General features: G+C 42.0%; 1 long non-coding RNA gene across 1 annotated transcript in view; it reads left to right on the top strand.

The window, feature by feature from the left end:
- The window catches only part of LOC102502699 (uncharacterized), a 39,609-nt gene that overhangs the window by 12,416 nt on the left and 4,470 nt on the right, over window positions 1-22,723 (top strand). The window lies entirely within an intron of this gene.

Here is a 22,723-nt window from a genome sequence, read left to right as displayed (position 1 = left end):
CTTTGGAGCCAGAATTAGAAGTCAGGACTAGAATCCAGAATTCCTGGATTCCACACCCTTTAGCCAAATCCCCATCACCTTATCAAATCCATCTCTTGTCAGTTACCACAATAACCTCAATGGCTCTTTTCCTTACTGGTACTGGTGTAGCCCCTATTTCCTGCTTCGCTTCTTCTCCACACCTCCAGTCCTATGAACAATCATTCCACTTCAAAAGTGCACAGGCCCTCGCCAAGCAGCTTGGCTGAAACACGCATGGTTACTGTTTCCCCTTTGGGTTAAAACATTGAAAGATTAATTAAGAAGCAAGACTCTGATATGTTCAAAAGAAGATGGGTTTTAGAGCTTAGACAGACCTGGTTTCTATTCCATTTAATGGCGATATAAATTTTCCCATTTGCCTCCTGCATGTGCAATCTCCCACTGTAATATGGTGCCATAATATCTACTTTGTAGGATTATTTCAAAGATTGAGATGATAATTTATGCAAATTACCCAGTGCATCTTGGATGTTATGAAAGTAATACCAGTTAAAAGTCACTGGTTTGAATTAGTGGGTTCAGATTTCAGCTCTATAACCTTCAACAAATTAATCTTTCTAATCTTCAGTTTCTTCATCTGTAAAATGGGAAAATATCACTTTGAAGATGTTTTGGGAAGATTTCTTTACATTTTTAAATCTTTAAAATTTAATTCTTTAAAATTTACATTTAAATCTCTAGGTAACAGGGGCTGTACAGTGATGCAGTAGTGATACAGCACTCTGTATCACTGATCTGCATGGCGAGAGGGCTCCAGGTTTGTGCCCAGAAGCTTCCCTGGTCACAACAGGCTTACACATGGGCCCATGATCCAGGGCTGGCTGAAGCTGGGAATGGATTGTGACATGGAGACCTTGTTGGGGATTCCTGTTTGTCTCTCTTGCTTGTTTGTGAAAGTGATGAATGAATGAACTTTTTAAAAATCAGATAATACATATAAATTATTTAACATAACACTTGACATATAGAAAGCATTCAATAGACATTTGCAGTTAATATAATACGTATTGTCAAAGTCTTATTGTGGCTCTCCGAGAGCTGTGATGCAGTTGTATACTGCTAATCGCCATGTATTTCTTACGTCATAGTGAGATATTGTTATCTTTCAAAGTCTGACCATTCCTGTAGAGGAAAGCTTTCCATAAAGCTTTCTTTTCTCCACTAGCTAAAAATAAATACCCCTTCTTCTGTACTTTCATTGTACTTAGTACCTCTCTAAGAGTACATAGTACCTAGTCTTAGTTATTTACAGTTCTTTCTTTCTTTCTTTCTTTCTTTCTTTCTTTCTTTCTTTCTTTCTTTCTTTCTTTTCAAGAGGTTTTTGCTGTAGGGTGCATGTGTTTGCCATACAGACAGAGACAGAGAGACAGAAAGCGAGAAATCACCCCCCAGAGGGGATGGCCACGCCGCAATCCCTTCTCCTCCATTCTCCTCTTGGGATCTTGGGCACGCACGCACACGCACCCGGTGTGAGTTTAAGCCACCATGTCCGGGACACAAACCGCAGTCAACTACATGGGAGTCCAGCAACATAGCCATTACGCTAACTGCTGGTCCCAGTACACATTTCTTTCTAAAATAATTGTGAACAGTTTAAAATCAGGTGATGAAATCTAATCAATCTCTTCATTTCTAGCATCTCATATATTATAGTACTATTCTTGGCACAAAAGACATGATTAAAAAGAGGATAAAACCAAAAGCAGGACAAATCTTAAAAGAAATGAAATATAATAGTCATGTATACATAAAGAAATATGTAGCTATTTTCTAAAAGTCTTTCTGATGAGGTTACGACTTTTTTTCAGTGCCAAAGGAAGAGAGCCAGCTAAGATCCACTGAATTAATATGCCATGAGTGAACCATAGTGCAAGGCCTATTGTGCTAAATCCCTACAAAGCAGGTGTCATCTGTCAACAGCTAACTCGTTGAAATGACCAAATCCCAGGGTCAGCTAGCTCAACAGTCCTGTCCAGGTAATTTCTCCTAACACAAAAAGTGCTGTGAAGAGTTCTCTTACACTAATGACCACAAATTGCTCCTGTGAGTGATATTTTTTCAGAAGTGAAGCTGATCAAAAACATATAAAGGACAAATATGACCCAAAGTCATTGTACAGCTCTCTCTAGAGTGAGTATTGGAGAGAAAGCATGCTGAACACGCTCAGATCTGCTGATCTCTGAGCTGACTAATCTGCTGTCACCACACCATCTCTTTGCTGGGCATCAGGTGGACTGGCTAGGATTTGGACTCAGAGGGAAAGATAATAAGATCCAGAACATTTTCTTAAAAATCACTGGGATATTGGGACCAGCAGTTGGCATAATGGCTATATTACTGGACTCATGCAGTCGACCATGGTTTGAGTCCCGGACCTGGTGGCTTAAACTCATGCCGGGCACATGTGAGTGTGCGCCTAGGATCCTGAGAGGAGAATGGAGGAGAAGGGATTACAACATGGCCATCCCCCCTGAGGGGTGATTTCTCACTTTCTGACTCTCTGTCTCTCTCTGTCTTTCTGGAGAGCGTACACGCTCTATTGAAAAACCTCTCCAATAAATAAATAAATAAATAAATAAATAAATAAATAAATAAATAAATAAATCAATCAATCAATCACTGGGATATGAACCAGCAGGTAGCATAGTGTTTACATCCCTGGACTCCCACATAGTCAACCATGGTTTAAGTCCCAGACCTCGGACTTAAACTCATGCCAGGTGCATGTGTGTGGTTCAAGTCCCAGACCCAGTGGCTTAAACTCATGCCAGGTGTATGTGTGTACATGCCAAAATTTCAAGAGGAGAATGGAGGAGAAGGAATTGTGGCATGGCCACCCCCACCACCACCCGGCCAGGGGGTGATTTCTCACTTTTTGTCTCTCTAGCAAGTGCATGTGCCCTGTAACAAAATCTCTCTCAAAAAAAAAAAAATCATTGAGATGGGAGCAGGATGCACCAGATTCAGGAGAGTTTTACAGATCATGTGCAGATACTGAAACAGAACTAAGATGCAGGGGCCACAGGGGAATGAGAGTCAAGTGGAAGCAAGAATTGAGGCCACGGGTGGGTCCTTCTTATTTTACCTGTGTGGGCAGGCAGTTTCAAGATGATGAGTATGGATGACTTCTTAGTGGTCCACAGTAAAGAAACATGCATTTGTTATCAAAACCATTTTCTAATTAAGGGTACTTCTTAACTCTGGGTGACACTACCCCAGTAAGAACCAAAGAGCCAGATGATGGTTTAGAGACTTACTACTCAAAGTGTGCTCCATAGACCCACAGCACCAGTATGAGCTGAGAGTGTATTAGACATGCAGACTCTCAGGCCTCATTCTAAACCTCTGAAACAGAAGCTTTGAAAGATGTGTCTGGGGGGCCAGCAGGTGGTGTGGTGGTTAAGGGTGTTGGACTCCCACATGGCTGACCACAGTTTGAGTCCCAGACCTAGCAGCTTGCTTTCTCACTTTCTAGCTTTTTCTCTTGCTATCTCTCTCTCTTTCATTCTGTCCCTCTCTGGTCTAATTAAATTAAATAAATAAACATGTAAAGTTAAATAAAATTTTTAAAAAATGATGTGTCCAGGAATAGTATTTTAATGAGCTCTCCAATTATTTTTTAATTACCAGAGGTTGTGTGTGCTCACCAGAGAGAGACAAAGAGAGAGAGAAAGCACCTTCCAATTGGGTGTAATCATGCAATCCTTTCTCCTCCATTTCTACATCCTGTTTGGATTTGGGACTCACATGCACACATATCTTGTGTATTTTGCAAGCCACCAAGGCCAGGATTTGAACTGTGGTTGGCCATGGAGGATCTTGCTCCCTTAACTACTCACTGTGCTATGGGGTCTGCCCAAGATCTCCCAAATTATAAATATGCTAAAGCCAGGAAATGGTTTAAGAGAATTGGCTCAGTCAATCAAAGATGCTCATCAGAATCACATGGATGGGGAAGGTAGGGGAGTGTTTTATCACTATGCAAATACCCATCGCCCATTCCTAGGACTTCTGAAATAGAAAGTCTGAAGGGAATTCTTGTCATCAACAAATTATCTAAATATTCTGTTCGGATGTCCTTACGCAATGGCTTTAAACCCATACCTACAGTTTCTACTTTCCTGGTTGGATTCTGCTATTCAAAATGTAGCCCTGCTACATAGCCTGGTCAGACACCAGCCGCTCTGAGTCCCTTCCTGACCTTGTGAATCCAAATCAATAGTCCCATCTCTGGGTCCCTGCAGTGGCTCCATGCATACATCCCTTTCAGTTCTTATTCCATTATGCCTATATTTGCATTAAAATCGGTTGTGCATCTGATTCCCAGACTCGATGTTAGCTGCTTACCCTAGCCCCCAGAGCCCAAATTTACTCATCCTTGTTTTCCTACAAGGATATGCACTGCATCCACATTGCTGGTATGCAGTACTTTGGCTGCTATATTAAAAATATTGCAAAATCTTGGGGCCAACAGGTGGCATGGAAGTTAAGGTGGCTAGATCCCACATGGCCAACTTCATGGTTTGTGTCCCATGCCTGACACCTTGAAAATTATGCTGGACACATGTGCATGTGCGGCCAAAATCCTGAGAGGAGAATGGAGGAGAAGGGATTGTGATGTGACCATCTCCTCCTGGGGGTTTATTTCTCTCTCTCTCTCTGTCTTCCTTTTGTCTCTCTCAACTAAGTACTGAGTGCACACACCCTAAAGCAAATTTAAAAATAAAAATAAAAAAAGGACTCTTCATTTTTAAAGTCAAATAGACAATAGGGGACTGGCCATATTTCCTCTTCAAGAGTGAAGAATGGGCTTTCCTGAATACTTTAAAACATGGCATTATATCAAATTCTTCAACTAACCTGCAAGGAAACATGGAGGCCACTATTGTCACTATGTCAGTCAGTGAGATCATGTGCTTCTCTTCAAGGACACAGGTACTGGGTGAGACTCTGGAGTTCCCATAGCTATGACCCCACTATGCATTTCCAGTAATGCTCACTGTACCTTCTGATTCCTCTGCTGCCTCCATAGGGGTAAAACAGGATTACTCATAATAGTCACAGTATTGCCTGTACGCCCATGTTCCTCTTCCTGAAGCTCAGAGGGGAGAGGAGGGGGCCCACTGGAAGCTCAACAGATAGACCTGGCAAGAATCCCATGATAGTCTGTGTCTAGGTGCTGGTGTGCCAGGGATGCTGAAGGGATTCAGGTGCTACTAGACAGGCCAGATGAGTACCCCTGCCTGTTGCCCCATTTCCTCAGGGTCCCTGAACTTTGTATGGCCTGTATCCCTGCCCAGAGCCTCAGCATGCCTGGTTTAGGCCCACACACTGTGCTTTGTCCACCCTAGTCCATACTTCATAAGGTGGACTCTGCTCTCCATCCTGCAGGTCAGTCTCTAGCCAGGGTCAGGTTCAATAGTGCCTATTTCTGACAAGGGCTTTTTTCCACCCACTGTCCACAGCTTAGGTTCTCCTGGGTTAGCAATGTCAGAAGCATCCAGCCAAGGTCAAGCATCACACCCATGTGGACATTGCAATTAACTCTTGACTGCCTCCATTCTCTGGGGTCCAGGCACCCCTTCAGGTTCCTCCCTAGTCCATACTTCATAAGGTGGACTCTGCTCTCCATCCTGCAGGTCAGTCTCTAGCCAGGGTCAGGTTGTTGCTCAAGTCCAACATGCCCACTTCTCCAATCATCTGTGCCCAAGTTTCTAGCAGACTATTGATCCTGCCATTGCCATGCCCTGAAAGTCTAGAGCCTCTCACTTTTTCACTTCAGGAAGTGTATATACAATCAGACAACATGAATTTGAGACCAAACTTTGACTCTGATTTTAAGTTTATTTATTCATTTTTCATGAATGATAGAAACACAGAGAGAGAAAAACAGAGAGACTGCACCTCTGACAGAGTCCTGATGCCACAATCCAACCCCAGCTCTCAGCCAGCTCTGGAGCATGGACAAGTGTGTGCCCAGCATACTCAGAGAGGTCTCTGAACTTGAACCGAAAGCACTTCTCTGCCTCAGAGAATGTCACACTTTACCTCTGTGCCACTGTCCAGCTCCCTGACTCTGACTCCTATTACCTGTGTGACCCTGGGTGCACAATTGCATCTTTAAACCAAAAAAAAAAGAATTATTTATTTATTTAAATTTGACCAGAATGGGACAGAGAGAGAGAGAGAAAGTGAAAAAGTAAGCCAGCAGGTCCAGGACTCAAACTGTAGTCAGCCATGTGGGAGTCCTTAACCACCATACCACTTGCCGGCCCCTGCATCTTATTTTTTTAATCTTCAGTTTCGTTATCTATTAAAATGATACACACATGCACACACAATTTATTTTCTAAAGTTGTTGTGAAGATTAGATGAGATTAATATATGGAAAGTTACACCATAATTTTAAAATAACCTGAAAAAAAATGTACCTTGGGATGACTATTTTTTCATTGTCCTGAAACAAAGAAAGATACTGTTTATGTTTAGCAAGTCCTGCTTTGATGTATATAATAGAGTTAAAGTGTTTTTAAGCCAAAAGAACCAAAACAAAATACTGTTATGCTTCAAGAAGCTACTTCTGCTCAACCTGAAAGATTAATCCATTTTAGAATCTTCATTCCTGGATAAATTAGTTGTTACTATTTTTTGCCATCTGGACTACAGAGTAGAGAATATGAAATGGTCTTTGCCTTCTCAACCACTGCCATCATCTCCCTCTTCAACTGTCTCTGGATCGCAGATTTGTTCATTTATCTACCCAGGAACTTTCTAGAAATTCAGAATCTGCCCTGGCTGGAAGTGGCAAGGAAGGCAGGGAATGGAGCCCACAGCTACTTATGAGCACCTCTGGCTCCCTGTGGTCCAGTCTCTTGACCCCTAACAAAAATAGAACTCATACTGAGTCACCAGTCCCAGATCTAAGGAAGAGCTATCTAATAAGTCTAGAAGGCTAGGGTCTGAGGATACTAGTTTTATACAAGACCTGTCTAGCTCACTACCCCAGTCTATCCCCTTTGGGGGGACATTTGACCCACTCCACGACAGTTCATAATTTTCTCGTTAAAAAAAAAAGTGTGGGAAAATAAACCTCATGTTATCCATTTGCTATTTGTTTCATAATTTTGATTATTTTTCTCTGAATTAATTACTATTTTAAAAAATCTCAGACCAGCAAGTGGCATGGAGGTTAAGGAGCGGGACCCCATATGGCTGACAGTGAAGTTCAAGCCCCAGACCTGGCAGCCTGAAAATCACCCTGGGTGTGTGTGCATGCATACCCCAAACCCCAAGAAGATAATGGAGGAGAAAGGACTGTAGCATGGCCATCCCCCCTGGGGGGTGATTTCCTACTTTTCCTTCCTCTCTCTCTCCAGCAAGTGTACACATCCTATAGCAAAAACTAAAAAGGAAAAAACTAAAAAAATATTTTTTAAACAATCTTTAAAAAATATATCTCAGGGCTAAGTGGTACAGAGGTAACACCTCTGAACCCACATGGGAAAGGTTCTGGGTCTGTGTCCTGGGACCTCACTAAGCACACACAGTACATACGTGGCTGTGATTTGGGCCAGCTAGGACTGGGGATAGATCAACCAAGTTGAGGGTGTATTTCTCTCTCTCTCTCTCTCAGAAGAAACAAAATTTAAAGTAAAATAAAAGTATAATCTTGTTTTTACCAAGAATCCAGACCTTACTAAACCTCCCCTCCCAGAATCCCAATGTCCTGCTATTCAAGAAGTTCTTCCATAAGTCTGACTATATTCTGTCTCTACCCTGAGGACACTTTCCCATGGCAGAGTTAATTGCAGTCTTTAGAACTTGAATCCAACATCAGCCAAGAAGAAAACTCTGGTATAGAACCTTCCTATATATCCCCACCTAAGCGAGGCACAAAAGAAGGGAATGAGCTATGGACCAGAAGGCAGGAGTCTTCCTATGTAGGTGGGCAATAACCTCTTCTCTCTGGGTTCCAATATTCCCATTTCAAGTAAGGGAGGGAGGCAAATCAGACCTTTCCAACTCTGGAATTTATCATTTTACTGACTGTCCAAACCTACTCTCAAAGAACCTACACCTACTCCTTTCACTACTGTTTCTAAAGTGGATATGCATTTCATGCCCAAGGAACAAGTTTCCCTTTGAACAATTAGGAAAATTCAGCATTTGGGGGAAAGCTCTCTATACCGGGCTGGTACATTATTGCTCTAACAGTCCCCTAAGCTCCTAATAAAAACAGTCAGAAGAAACTAGAAGCCAGCATGAAATATGGCCCACTTGTTTTCTTAACAGCCTGCTTCCCCAAGTTATCCAGGAACTGTCAGCTCCTCCTGGAGCGCTGCATAAAGAATAGGGCAATTTCCTGTCTTTTATCCAGGTGTCTCATGCCCTAGACATTATTTTAATGGAATTCCATTGTATTTTTGTATTCAAATGGACTCAAAGGCAAACAAAACATTTTAAGGGAGAAGTTTCTCTCTAAGCAGAAAAAAGTGCCTACTTGGTACTTGAGAATTCTGAAAAGTCATGAGTCAGGGAATCTGATAATTCAGGAGAGTCTAGGGGGTGCCACCTTGAGCTTTGTCCAAATATTCAGGGGACTGGGATATCTAGTTTCAGAATAGAGTTTGGGTAATGTGCTCAGTAGGAAAGTTAATTTCCAGGTACTTAACCTGCCAGTGTCATAAAAACGTTACAAAGTGAAGACCAGCAAATGGCATAGTGGTTAAGGTGCTATAGTCCCACATGGCCAACCATGGTTCAAGTCCCAGACCCAGAGGTTTGAATCTCACACCAGGAGTGGGTGCATACACACCCAAAATCCCAAGAGGAGAATGAAGGAGAAGAGATTGCAGCATGGCTGTCCCCCAGGAGGTGATTTCTCGCTTTCTCTCTGTATCTCACTATCTTTTCCGCAAGCACATGCACCTTATAGCAAAATCTCTGTCCAAAAAAAAAGGTACCAAAGGGGAGGAGGAGGAAGAAAAAGCATGAGCAGAGTCATTTAGAAGTCTGGAATTGAGAATAAGGATATTAAAATTAAAATTCCCTATGAAAAATTGAAATTCTGATGTCTTCCCTGAATGTCCATAATGAGGAGCCTTCTAATTTGGTTCAAATCCTGTGTTATCCAGTTCCTTGCCCGACTACCCCAAGGGAACCTGGGGCTGGTGATAGACTATAGGGATAGACAGAAATAGGAAGTGCTTCCCTAAGACAGCAGAAACCAGTGAGCAAGCAGAGTGAAAAACTAGCAACATCTAAAAGCCAATCACAATCCAAAGGATGCATAGATAAATGCCAGGACCTCTTGAATGGAAAGCCAAGAATCTTTGGATTGAGAAAATGAGCATCAACAGGTAACAGGGCAGTGGCCCATGCATGCTGTGGTGTGGCATGTGATGATGAGGAATGGAATGCCAGATGCACTTAGAATTTCAAAACTGGATTGTTCTGTGATTTGGTGTTCAAATATCTCTCAGAAAGGTCTGTGATCATTATGTCAACCAGTTGATGGGAATTCTTTCATCTTCAAACCCTTCCCCAAATCTTCCTACGTGCCAAGTGTTGTGCTGGTTCCTGAAGACACAAAGATACATAATTTACCTCAAAGGAGAAAGAGGCACATTTCCAAGTCAGGACAACAATGCTAGAACAGGTAGGGATGCCTGTTCCAAGGACCAGAAGTCAGGTCCCTGCCACACACCTCTTGATAAAGAGATAAGAGTTGGTCAATAAGGAAAAGAATTCATTCAGCAAGGCCAGGCTAGGGAGAAAACAGATCAGAATGTATAATCATCCCTGCAGTAGTGGATGAGAAACAAAACTTATATAGGGGAAGAGGCCAGTGAGATCACACATCTAGAAGTAAAGTAAATTATTTATTGTTTTAGGGCAGAATCAGAAAGAAGTCTGGTCATTGTCTTCAGGCAGGATCGCAAGGAGATCTGATAATATTGGGGTGACAGTCATTGCTCGGGGAGTAGTTTCCATTCCAGGCAGGCAGGGTGATTGACCAGTTTCCATTCTCGGCAAGGGGCTAAAAGATAAGCAATGATTAACAAGGCAGCAGAAGAAAATGGAACCAGAGAAGACAGCTCTAGATCCTGACATAATAGAAGCAGCAAAGTCTCAGAGTGGCTCTGCAATTCTTGAGCTGATGGGATCTTCTCAGCTGCTTACATGGCTAGGGGCTGGTGGAGGCTTTCCTCCCACTGTCTCCATAGCCTGGTATGTATGAAGATGCAGCAAGATTATTATTACCATTGTTGTTACTATTATTCATTAGTTAAGCATTAGGCTCCATCTATTATGAGGGAGATAAGTGTGAGGAGTCAAAAATAGAAGGTAATGACTGATTTTTCTGTAGTTTAATCTCCTAGATTGGACTACAAGACTAAGTACAATAAGGAATCACTTTGGTTCTGTTATGGCTCCAATACAACAATACGGTAATTCACAGTACTGCAGAGACATGGACCAGGGCTGGGAGAGCACAGGACAGAGAGATTGATGGGGCTTAGGGACAAACATCGTAGGAGAGCATGCTTCTGAGAGCCTATCCTTGGTTCCAGAGCAGATTGCTCATGAATCCTGAAATAGCCTCTTTTCGGACTGCAGCTCATATGGGCAGATTTCATAGAGTGGGAAGTTCTTTAGAGACTCTAACCTGACCATCCCCTTTGCCTGTAGGGAGATGCTAGGGGAGAGGCAGCCGACTGCCTTCTAATTCACTCGTGGGAAATACTGGTGGGTGCTGAAGGTGATTCTTTGTTCTTGGCAGTCTTTATTTGCCAATATTTAGCCCAAAGAGTAGTTTTTAGACATGGTCTTACTTGTGTGACCAGGTGGAAGAACAAAGGAAATAGAAAAAAGAAGAGGAGGAAGAGAAGAAAGAATGATCTCGATGTATTTAAAGCATTGTGGAGCTCCAACTGTAAAGCAAACCAGAAACTCACTTTGGAGAATGATGGCAACAGGACACTGACCAAGATACAGAGCAGATAGATGAATACTGGGCCATACTAATCCAGCCCAATGAGTTGGTTTATTCTGAACAGGAGAATTGAGGGTGATAATGCAGGCCAGGTTCAGTGACAGTTTCTAGGGGCATAAATCAAACGCAGATGCAATTAGGAAAGACCCAGACCTGGAAGTTTAACTCAATAGCACTGAGGGGAATACAACTTCAAGACTGTTGTGCCTTAGGAAATCTCAGAAATACAAACAGAAACATATTTTTGAATTGAAGAAGTTCACGATTATATAAAGGGGGTCTTCAAAAAGTTCATGGCAATGTCTATTATGAAAAAAAAAAAAACTATACATGGATTTCAATTTTTTTTTTGCACCAAAATAAACTCAAACTTTAATTCTAATTTTCCATGCACTATTTGAAGTCCCCTTATATAACATTACCAAGAGCAATAGCAAGTCCAAGGGGAAGAGAATGATGGGAGGTAAATAGGAGGCACAGGTGGCCCAGATCATAGGCCGAGAAGGAGAGCAAGGTGCTATCACCTGTCCCATTCATTTACATCACTCTAAACTTCAAGACTGTTGTGCCTTAGGAAATCTCAGAAATACAAACAGAAACATATTTTTGAATTGAAGAAGTTCACGATTATATAAAGGGAGTCTTCAAAAAGTTCATGGCAATGTCTATTATGAAAAAAAAAAACTATACATGGATTTCAATTTTTTTTTTGCACCAAAATAAACTCAAACTTTAATTCTAATTTTCCATGCACTATTTGAAGTCCCCTTATATAACATTACCAAGAGCAATAGCAAGTCCAAGGGGAAGAGAATGATGGGAGGTAAATAGGAGGCACAGGTGGCCCAGATCATAGGCCGAGAAGGAGAGCAAGGTGCTATCACCTGTCCCATTCATTTACATCACTCTACCTCGAGGAATCCAGCAGAGTAGAGACTTGGTGGCAGGCCTGGTGAGGAACATTGACTGTACATGAAATGGAAGCTCATGATGCTTCAGGGTCCCCACCAGAATACAGGATTTACCTCCAAATCCTCCATAATTATTAGAGGAGATTGCCACCAATTACTTATAGATCTTGCTCACCAAAGGGTAGGAGACATTTTGAAATCCTATCAGACTGAATTTCTTGTGCAGAGTTGAGTGTGCAGGCAGCCAGTTATTTTGTAAAGGTACAAGCTAAGCTGCTATTACAAAGGGGTTCTCTGAGTGGTTTTCGTGAGAGATGGGTGGGAGGCCCAGGATTGGTAGTTGCCTCTGCTCTACAGGAACCATTCCTGCTATTTTGAGGCTCTGTCATTCTGTATGACATTATCTGCCTGGTTAGAGCTAGATTACCTCCACTTTATCCACATTCCAACCCAAAGAGAGTAAGAAACAGGGTGGAGATCAAGATAACCTTTATAAAGATGTAACCAAATTATACATCTTTCCCCTCTCCCTCCCCCCACCTTTAAAAAAATAAAGTTTTCATGATAGGCAAGTATTTTTTCTCCTGGGATTTTGAGCATGCATGCACACTCATCCAGCATGATTTTCAAGCCTCCAAGTCTGAGACTCAAAACACTGTCAGCCATGTGTGAGTCCAGCACTTAACCATCGTGTTACCTGCTGGTCCCCATATCTTTTCTTCTTACATTCTATAGATTAGAATGAAGTCCCATGACTATACCTAGATGTAAGGAAGCTGGAAAATTAATCTTCTGGCATCATGCCCAGCTAGAACCTTGTAGGTTCTTCCACCACAAGGAAGAAGGAAAGGACAGATACTGGCAGGTAGTTAGCAGTATCTACCACAGTGATTCTCAGTGGTTAATCCCAGTTATCTTTGCAAGGAAGTCTTTTCTGGCTACCAATGCCTGGCCTCTCTTCAGTGCTTCTGTGACATCCTGTGATTAATCCTGTTAAAATGCTTATCCAAATATACTGAAATACTCTGTCTCTCTTCTACCAAAGTGTGAGTGTCAAGGGCTGGAAATATGTACTTTTCATCTCTGCCTTACACAATGGCACAGGTAAGTACTCAATACAGTTTTGTTAGATGAAGGAATAGATGGATAGATTCAATATATTATTCAACCGCAGAGTGAATGGCACTAGGAAGTAACTGGTACAGTTGAGAATCTGAAGGATTTCTTACATGATTTGTATGTTACCATCTAACATGTATAATCATGTGTATGTGTTTATTCAAACAGATAAGCCCATAACTGCTTGATGTAAAGGGAGTAGATAAGAGACAGAATGATTGGGGTATATATCATAAATAAGAGACAGATTAGCTGGGGTATGTATCACATATGTGTGTATATATGTATATGAATCATAGATGTGTGTGTGTGTGTATACACACACATACATCGGTGAAGAAATCTTCTCTTGTGTTTAACAATAGGTTTTCAAGGACAGTGAGTATTTGGAAAGCCTATTATCAGTCACCTCTGAAAGCTTTGATGCTATAGACAATTTCTCCACTGCTTTCCAACGTGTGCCTTTTTCATTATTCTCTTAATGCAGTGCCCCAATCATGCCAGGCAGAATGATCTCAGATCCTTTCCTCTGTGTCACATAAAGGAGCAGATCATAGCAGGGAGAGCTCCAGTAGCACTCTGAGGAATATCAAAGCATGAGAAGACTGAACGTGAAAATCTGGAGGGCTCCCTGAGTGGGAATTGGGAGAATGGTTATTCATATGACTGAGATTGTACCAGAGGTCGGAATTGGCTGAAGGATAGAGAAGAGCAAGTGGGACACATTCCACAACTCACCAGTCCTCTTGGGACCTGGGCAAGACCGTCATGTCACATCCTAAATTCAGTTTCAAAACTTGTACCTAAACCTGAGGAAATATTAAGTGTTCATTTCCACGGAATCGAATCCCACTGTGATCTGCTTCAGGCTGTGAACCTTACAGTGGTGACTATTTTGGAGAAGCAGGTGCTGAAGGGCGGCTGGAAGTGGGTGGGTGACATTCTAATACAGCGCTATGGAGATGCATGTTGCAACAACCAGAGTGTCAGACTTGGAGGAGGAGGCAGGATGATTTAAGAATGCAACAGATGATTTTCATTTGGGCAAAGGAGATAGAACTGAGAAAAGCTGAGAAAGTTCTGGGCAATGAAATTGGCTGGATGGTTGATCGTTCCCAGTGGGAAGAGTCATTGCCTCTGTATCTGGAGATTGTAGTCATAGAATAGTAGAGTTACAGGGTTGTGCAATCTGATGTCAGATGAAATCCTGGATCTGCCACTTACCAATTCTGTGACCTTAGGAGAATTATTTAACCTCCGTGTGTCTCAGTTTTCTCAACCAGTTAAAAGGAGTTAATAACACTATACACTTTATCGGGGGGCTTAGATAACTCATAACATGCAAGTTAGTGTCTGGCACCTGTTCTTCATAGATATTAGATTTTACAGAATCTGTAATTTTGAAATAGAAAGGACTAGACTTTGCTGACAAGATCAAATAAAGTATCTTTTTGCCCATTTTTGCAGTTAGTCAGGTTATCTAGTCTATAACATCTCTTTGCAACTGAGAAGAAAATGGTCCAGTGTGAAACAAATTAATTTGTTTGCCTGACCGAAGATCCAGAAGTGGCTTGGCTTCACTTGTAGTTTCTTCCTGAGATTCACACTGTCACCAGGGAGTCAGTCCTGATTCTCTTCTGTCCTCCTTTGCATGTCAGCCTCATCTCAGGCTCCCCTCTTCATCGGGACACACCAGTTCCAACCTCATGGCCTTACAGAATACCATCCAGGAGGAGGAGGCTAGCTCCTCTTCCACCAGCTCCGTATGTGAGAATAGTAGATCATCACCTCATTGGCACCTTGTGTGTCATTTGCTCAAATGGAGTCATATGCCCAGCGATAGAACATACTCACTGGTTCAAGCCAATGCAAGCTCACTGCTAGAGATAAGAGTGGGATCAATACCCAAAGTTAATACTAGAGGGACATGGTATCCCAAAGCTTGAAGAACAGGACAAAAGGGGAAATAGATGTGTTGGAAGCAAGCCCCATCCCCAAAGTCTACTATAATGTGTAAGCAATCAGCGGGGCGTTTTACCACAGAATTGAGTAAAATCCAGAAATAATTTTTTGAGGGTTTTTTGCTATAGGGTGCATGCACTCACCAGAAAGACAAAAAGAGACAGAGAGACAGAAAGTGAGAAATCACCCCCCCCCCTCTCCCCAGGGAGGATGGCCATGCTGCAATCCCTTCTCCTCCATTTTCCTCTTGGGATCTTGGGCGGGCACGCACGCACACGGGCCCGATGTGAGTTTTAAGCCACCGGGTCTGGGACTCGAACCGTGGTCAACTACATGGGAGTCCAGCGACATAGCCATTACTCTAACTGCTGGTCCCTAGATAGGATTCTTCTGAAGAATATTCTAGTTAACAGCTCAAACAGGCTATTATTTGGGTTTGACTCTATCTCCTTTTTGTTTCTTGCTCTTAAACCATCTTCAAAGGGCATCCATATTTCTTCCATTGATAATGTAAAAAAGATTACACTGACATAGTTAAAATTCCAGAATTTTCTATCTTTTCTCCCCCGCCCCCCCCCAAAAAATAATAATTCCAGAGAGTGTGTGTGCTCACCAGGGAAAAATGAGAAAAGATGAGAAAACACTCCCCCCAGGGGGACTAGCCATGTGCTGACCCCTTCTCCTCTATCTCCTCCTTTTTTTAAGATTTTGAACATTCGCACAAACACACACACACACACACACACACACACACACACAGTGTGTTGTTCCCCAAGCTACCCAGGTCCCAGGCTGAAAGCGCCCCCCCCCCCCGCCCCGGGGGAGGATGGCCATGCTGCAATCCCTTCTCCTCCATTTTCCTCTTGGGATCTTGGGCGGGCACGCACGCACACCGGCCCGGTGTGAGTTTAAGCCACTGGATCCAGGACTTGAACCGCAGTCAACTACATGGGAGTCCAGCAACATAGCCATTACGCCATCTGCTGGTCCTTTGTTTTAGTTTCTTAAGCCATGTCACTGTGCCTGGAAGATTTTTGGATCATGAAGAATCTAACCACAAACCAAGGACTGAATGAATTTGGTACTACCTAATTTCCTTACTCTAGAGCACACCAAAGAGAAAGAGCTCCAGTCACTGTAGATAGTCACTTCCCCACAGTCAGCCCCTATGTGATCTCAACTCTAACTAGAGAGGGCAAAGGAATACCATTTGAGGGATCGAGCCAGAAGGCCAGCTGCTTCCCCCAAGGCTGGAAGGGATGAAGACCTCATCCCTACAATCATAGCAGACCCTGCTGACATTTTCTTCCCTGCCTTAATGAAGGGGTGCTCCAGCCCCTTCAAAACAGCTTATTATGTAGAAATATGGATTCACCACTGCTCACTTCCTACAAGAAGGGATATTGCTGGAAGCCGATCTCTTTTATGTCTCTTTGCCTGGATGCTTTCAGTTTCTCGCCCCTGCTCTAGAGATGAGCCTCTTATTATGCAGAGCTACTTGCATCTCCCTTCAGAAAATAAAACGAAGGCAAAGAAAGGAAACATATTTAGCTCTAATGATGTGCGCAGTTTCATTTTTCTGTTTGAATCTATTGCTGTTTAATGAGCTAAATATCCATCGGATGAATTAGATACACTGATCCTGCGTGCATCTCCTGGGAGGCAGCTTCTCAGTGGCGACATGTGCCTCAGACACAGCACACGAGAACCACAGTCTGCCTGACAAACACGCCAGATACTGAGCGCAAGCACAGACCGACTAGGACGTGCACAGGGAGCACGTGCACAGGGAGCAGGTGATGAATCATTCACCCCAAACCAGAGCCAGCCAAACAGGCAGCAGACTTAGCAAGGCAAACTGAGTGATGATCAAAATGCCTGAAGAGGGGTCGGGCCTCTGGGTCATTTAAAAACAACAACAACAAAACCCTAAAGTAATAAGGTCACTAGAATTGTCAGGATGTTTTAATAATCCAATCAGAAGAGCCTGTTGTCTCTATTGACGATGTGGAGACTGTCCAACAGAGGCCATTCATCTTCATAATATTATCTGCTCCAAGAAGGGTCAGTTATTCAGGACCCTGTATGGTATAGATCAGCACTCTGAATTAGTCTAGTGTTTCATTTTGTCAGTAAAGGAAAACTAAATGTGTTATGTTCTTAAACTTCCTCACCGAAGGAGCCATTTGGAAATGAAACACTCTAGACTAGAAGGGCTCATAGAAATATTATTCAATCCCCTCACTAATGGGTAATGATTTTGAGGCCCTGATAGGGGAAGTCACATGGCCAACCTGCAGTTAAATCATAACCAATAATCATCCTTTGTACTAGGCTCTGTTCTAGATACTTTATATATTCTTTAATCTACTCAAAATTCCCAATGAGCCAATGTGTAGAGAAGGCTGAGGCTCAAAAGTATTAACAAGCACACCTAAAGTCATACAGCCAGGGAGTAAGAGAGGTGGGGTTCAAACCCAAGGATCCAACTTCAGAGCCTTTCACACGCTACCCAACTGTCTTGGCTCCTCAGTCAAACATGGAATAAAAGCTCCAAAAGTTTATATGTGTATATATATATATATACACATATATAAAAACTTTTTAAAAACTGAATTGTTGAAGCAGCTGTTCAATTTTCAATTTATTATTTTGGCTCTGGTGAGAAATTGTTTTGAAATCATTTGCATACTTGCTTGCCACTCAATTAGGTTTTGAGCTCTATAAAATTTGGTATTTTTTCTTACAGAATATACACTCAATAAATATCCTCTCCATGTATGGAGGGAACCTCAAAAAGTTTATGGAAAATGGAATTAAAGTATGAGTTTATTTTAGTACAAAAGTTTTAATCCATGTACAATTTTGTTTTGTTTTTGTTTTTGTTTTTGTAGAGGTTTTTGCTATAGGGCACGTGTGCTTACCAGAAAGACAGAGAGAGACAGAGAGACAGAAAGTGAGAAATCACTCCCCAGGGGTCATGGCCAGGCCACAATTCCTTCTCCACCATTCTCCTCTCGGGTCTTGGACATGCACTCACACGCGCCCAGCATGAGTTTAAGCCACCGGGTCCAGGACTCGAACCATGATTGACTACATGGGAGTCCAGTGACATAGCCATTATGCCATCTGCTGGTCCCCCGTGCATAGCTTTTTAAATAACGTATTTTCCATGAACTCTTATACAATCCTACCCTTGTATAAAAGTATTTAACAAATAAACTTCACAAGCTTAACTTCAAAAATGTTTCAAAGTTCTTAGGTTACTTAGGATGCTCACTAACTATTTTTTAGTGTTAAATTTACAAAGGAAAAGAAAGAGCCATTTAATTGAATGCTTTAAAATAGATGACATTTATTGAGCTGCTGTGGGTTACTTCATACCATCACAGTGCTAAGTATTTTATACTTTTGTATAATAATCCTCACAACCAATTTATTGGTTAAATATGCCTATTTCCCATAAAGAAACTCAAGTTTAGAGAGATTAATTAGCTCGCACAGAATTACATATATTATGAAGTGATCCCAGGATTTGAGCCCATTCTCTGGGCTAAGCAATTTAGAGACTTTGCCACATGTATTAATACGCTCTCCCCAAGACTGAAAGATGTTGAATACCATCCTATTTTATGGATGAGACAACCCAAGCTTGCCTGTATTAAAAAGTCAACCAATACTCAAGCTGGCTTTGAAAGAGGGGTTGTCTGACCCTGTCTGAAGTTCTCTTCTTTTTCTATGATAGTCCAGGAACTAGAACTAGAACTTGGTGTCCTGAATCATGTTTTTTCTATCACTATGCACAACCTCTAAAGCATCTTTATTCAACCAACTGTCATCTGCTAAGCCCCTGGCAGATGCCCCACCCACCACAAAGTTAAGAGAGAAGGAATCATTCCAAATAGACACATCCACAATGAAAGCCAGGTGGAGGAAAGAAACACCATCACAAAGGTGTATCAGTCATCAGTACCTAGTCAGTAGCTGATACAGTCTTGAGTTACCACTAAAGGATGAGTTCCAAGGGCTGTCATTATGAGCAGATTTTACATTTTGGGAATAGATAGAGGAGAGAGATGGGGATAGTACATAACAGGAAATAGCAGCAGCTTGAGGGCTGGACCTGGGGAGGGAAGCAGGGTTTAAGGGGTTCTGGGCTGATCTATTTTACAGGCCCCAGAGGAGATAATAAAAGGGGGAGGGAACAAGACATTAATGAAGCCATAGACCCTGGGGTAGGATGTGTCGCCAACCTCAGCAAAGCCTTGGAAATCAGTCTGCAAAATGAAAGAGACAGAGAAAAGCACTAAAAATAACCTTGAAGGTAATGGATGAGGCAGAGGAGAAAAATCAATCCAAGGAAAACATATTAAGCACAGAAAAACTAAATGAGAGCTGGGGGCTGGGAAGAGTTAGGATGGAGAGAGCCGTAGACTGAGAGCCTGGAGCACAGCACTCCCCAACCAGCCCAGCCACTAACAGGCTCCTTGACTCTGGATGGGCATCTCACTTCTCTGAGCTGTTTCTTTTTTTTTCTTTTTTTTCTTTTTTTTGGAGAGGTTTTTGCAATAGGGCACATGCGCTCACCAGACAGACAGAGAGAGACAGAGAAATAGAAAGCGAGAAATCCCCCAGGGGGGATGGTCACGCCGTAATCCCTTCTCCTCCATTCTCCTCTCAGGATCTTGGGCACTCATGCACATGCGCCTGGTGTGAGTTTAAGCCACTGGGTCCAGGACTCGAACTGCAGTCAACTACGTGGGAGTCCAGCAACATAGCCATTATGCTAACTGCTGGTCCCTCTGAGCTGTTTCTTAAAAATGACATAGTTGAACAATATATTAAGTACAAATATGCTTCCCTTCCATATTAGGCATGCAGAACTTTTCCCCACCTATTTATTTTTCCTTAAATAAACATAATATTTGATATAACTAGTTCAAAGAAAATTTTCTCTTCCTCTACATGCATGAACTCCCCTCTGACGTTTTCGCTAAATCCAGGAATTCAGATGTAGTTCAGGATCTCATATTACATTCATGTCATTTTTTTGGGGGGGAAATAAATAAATAAAAACAAAACAGGCAACTGTGTTAAGGTCCTTCCAGTGCAAAGGTTGTAATAAAGAATCGTACACGAACTTAGCTTCATGTAGACAATCCGAAACAACTAAGTTAGTTGTTTACTGAGTCCCTTCATGACTCACAACGATATGGGTGCTTTGTGAGATATGAACAAAACCCCATTTCACTGCCCTTTAGCTTTTTGGGGGGAAGTTCTGAAACCAATGATGAATGAGACTCATAGACATAAATTAGCCCCCTTCATAGAGGCCATTTGTAAGGATACTGATAACACATTTGAAAGGAGGTGCGGTACTTGTCCTGCCAGGCACATTAGGATATCTGTACACAAGCCAAACTCTCCCTAAAGTGGACTTTTGAACCACAGGAATACCCACCCTGGGATTTCAGACACAAAATGTGCATGTATTACTGCTGTCGTTTGAAGGTGCGTACTCCTCCAAAATTCATATATTAGAACTAATACCCAATTACATAGTATTAAGAGTTGGGGCTTTTCAGAAGTGATTGAGTCATAAATACTCTGCTTCTAGGAACGAGATTAGTGCTCTTATAAAAGAGATTGAAGAGAATATCCCAGGCCCCTTTTTTTCCCCTTCTACTCCTCCCACCATTTAAAAATACAATAATAAGGCACTATCTTGGAAACAGAGATCCCTTACTTGATGCTGAGTCTGATGGCACCTTGATCTTGGACTTCCAAGCCCCCAATATTGTGAACAATACATTTCTATTGTTCATAAATTATCCAGTCTAGGGTACTTTGTTAAAGCAGCAGCACCTACCAAGTCTTATTCATGGTTAAAGAGACTGGGCCTCACAGCTGTTTCTAAGATCTCCGTGTGGCCACTTTTCTGAACTATTTATGGTTCTGCAATTGATCACCATTCACTGTACTGCTGCTGGCCCCCACAGACAGCACAGTGGACAATAAACATGGGGCATACCACACTGCCTCTTCCTGCCCCCTTTTTCCCCACACCACCCTGTGAGATTAGATGTTTCCAACAGAGGTTGAATAGCTAAAAGAAATGTCACAAGAGTGGGGAAATGTTTAACACTGTAGTTCAGCATGAGCGCTTACAAGAAATGCTCATAGCAGGATTATTTGTAGTAGCCAGTAATTTAAAAAACCAAAGTATTCAGCAATATTCAGTAAGTGGATAGATAAGCTACATTACATTTATATCCCCCCAAAAAAAAGAAAGAAAGAAAAAGAAAAGGTGCAAGCTATTGATACACATAGCAATATAGATGAAGCTCAAAATAATTATCCTGAGTGAAAGACCAAAAAGAGATCCCATGTTTTATGATGCCCTTTGTATAAAATTCTAGAAAATAGAAACTAATCTATGGTAACAGGAAGCAGAGCAGCAGGGCCCTGGGTATGATATGAGGAGGGGAATAAATTGCAAAAGAGCAAAGAAATAGAGTAAATATGAAGCAATGCTGTCTATCTTGATTGTGGTGTTGATTCATTAATTTATACATGGGTCAAGATACATAAATCAAATACTTTAAATATATACAGTTTATCATAAGTCAATTATACCTCAGAAGGTATGAGGGGGTCTTCAAAGAGTCATGGAAAATACATAGGACGAAAAAAATTAGGTATGACTTCAAAATATTTTGTACCAAAATAAATAGTATTTTAATTCTTCTATGAAATTTTTGAAGTCCCCCTCATGAATTTAAAAGCTATATCTAGGGGCCAGCAGATGGTGTTATGGCTATGTCGCTGGACTTCCATGTGGTCAACTGTGGTTTGAATCTTGGACCTGATGGCTTAAACTCATGCCAGGCACGTGTGCATGTGTACCCAAGATCCTGAGAGGAGAATGGAGGAGAAGGTATTGCGGTGTGGTCATCCCCCCAGGGGGTGATTTCTCGTTTTCTGTCTCTCTGTCTTTCTGGTGAGCACACTCACTCTCAAAAAAAAAAAAAGGCAAAAAGCTATATCTATACTATAATTACCTCACCCATTAAGGAGAAAAATACAAAATTAAAAACACTTCATGAGAGTTATAGGTACCCTCATCTGTGAATACTTGACCCTCTTTTTCTCTAAGAACTTGTCTGGCTTTACATCCCCACATGGCCTACCCAACTCTTTCCAAGAAGTTCCCCACTTTGCGCATCCATAAAGGATTTCTGGACCTAAAGTCCATCACCCTCTTAGAGAAATCTGTAGGACAGGAATATTTCCCAAAGTATGAGATATTGTAGAAAATAAGACCATACATTCAGAATATGAAATCAGCCTTTTTCATCTATTGAGAACTACTTTGCCAAAGTAAAAAGAGGAGTGTTGCCAGTCAGGGTCTGGGAAACCCCTGTCACCCAGATCCCCACAACATCCAAAGCCACAGGCATTCTTGTATGCATAAATATTATCTAAGACCCCTCTCTCCCTACATACGCATGCATTCACTCTGAGAACTGATACCCAGGAGGGAAAGGAAGACAGAATTCCTAGTCATTCATTCTTTTTTAAGAGGTTTTTCTATTTTTCTATAGGACACGTGCACTCACCAGACAGACAGAGAGAGAAAGAGAGCTAGAAAGCGAGAAATCACCTCCCAGGGGGGATGGCCACGCCGCAATCC

The sequence above is a fragment of the Tupaia chinensis genome, unplaced genomic scaffold (assembly GCF_000334495.1).
Source record: "Tupaia chinensis unplaced genomic scaffold, TupChi_1.0 Scaffold000407_4, whole genome shotgun sequence".
NCBI classification, from domain to species: Eukaryota; Metazoa; Chordata; class Mammalia; order Scandentia; family Tupaiidae; genus Tupaia; species Tupaia belangeri.
Note: the sequence above shows the minus strand (reverse complement) of the source record. Positions and strands in the feature narration are given on the sequence as shown.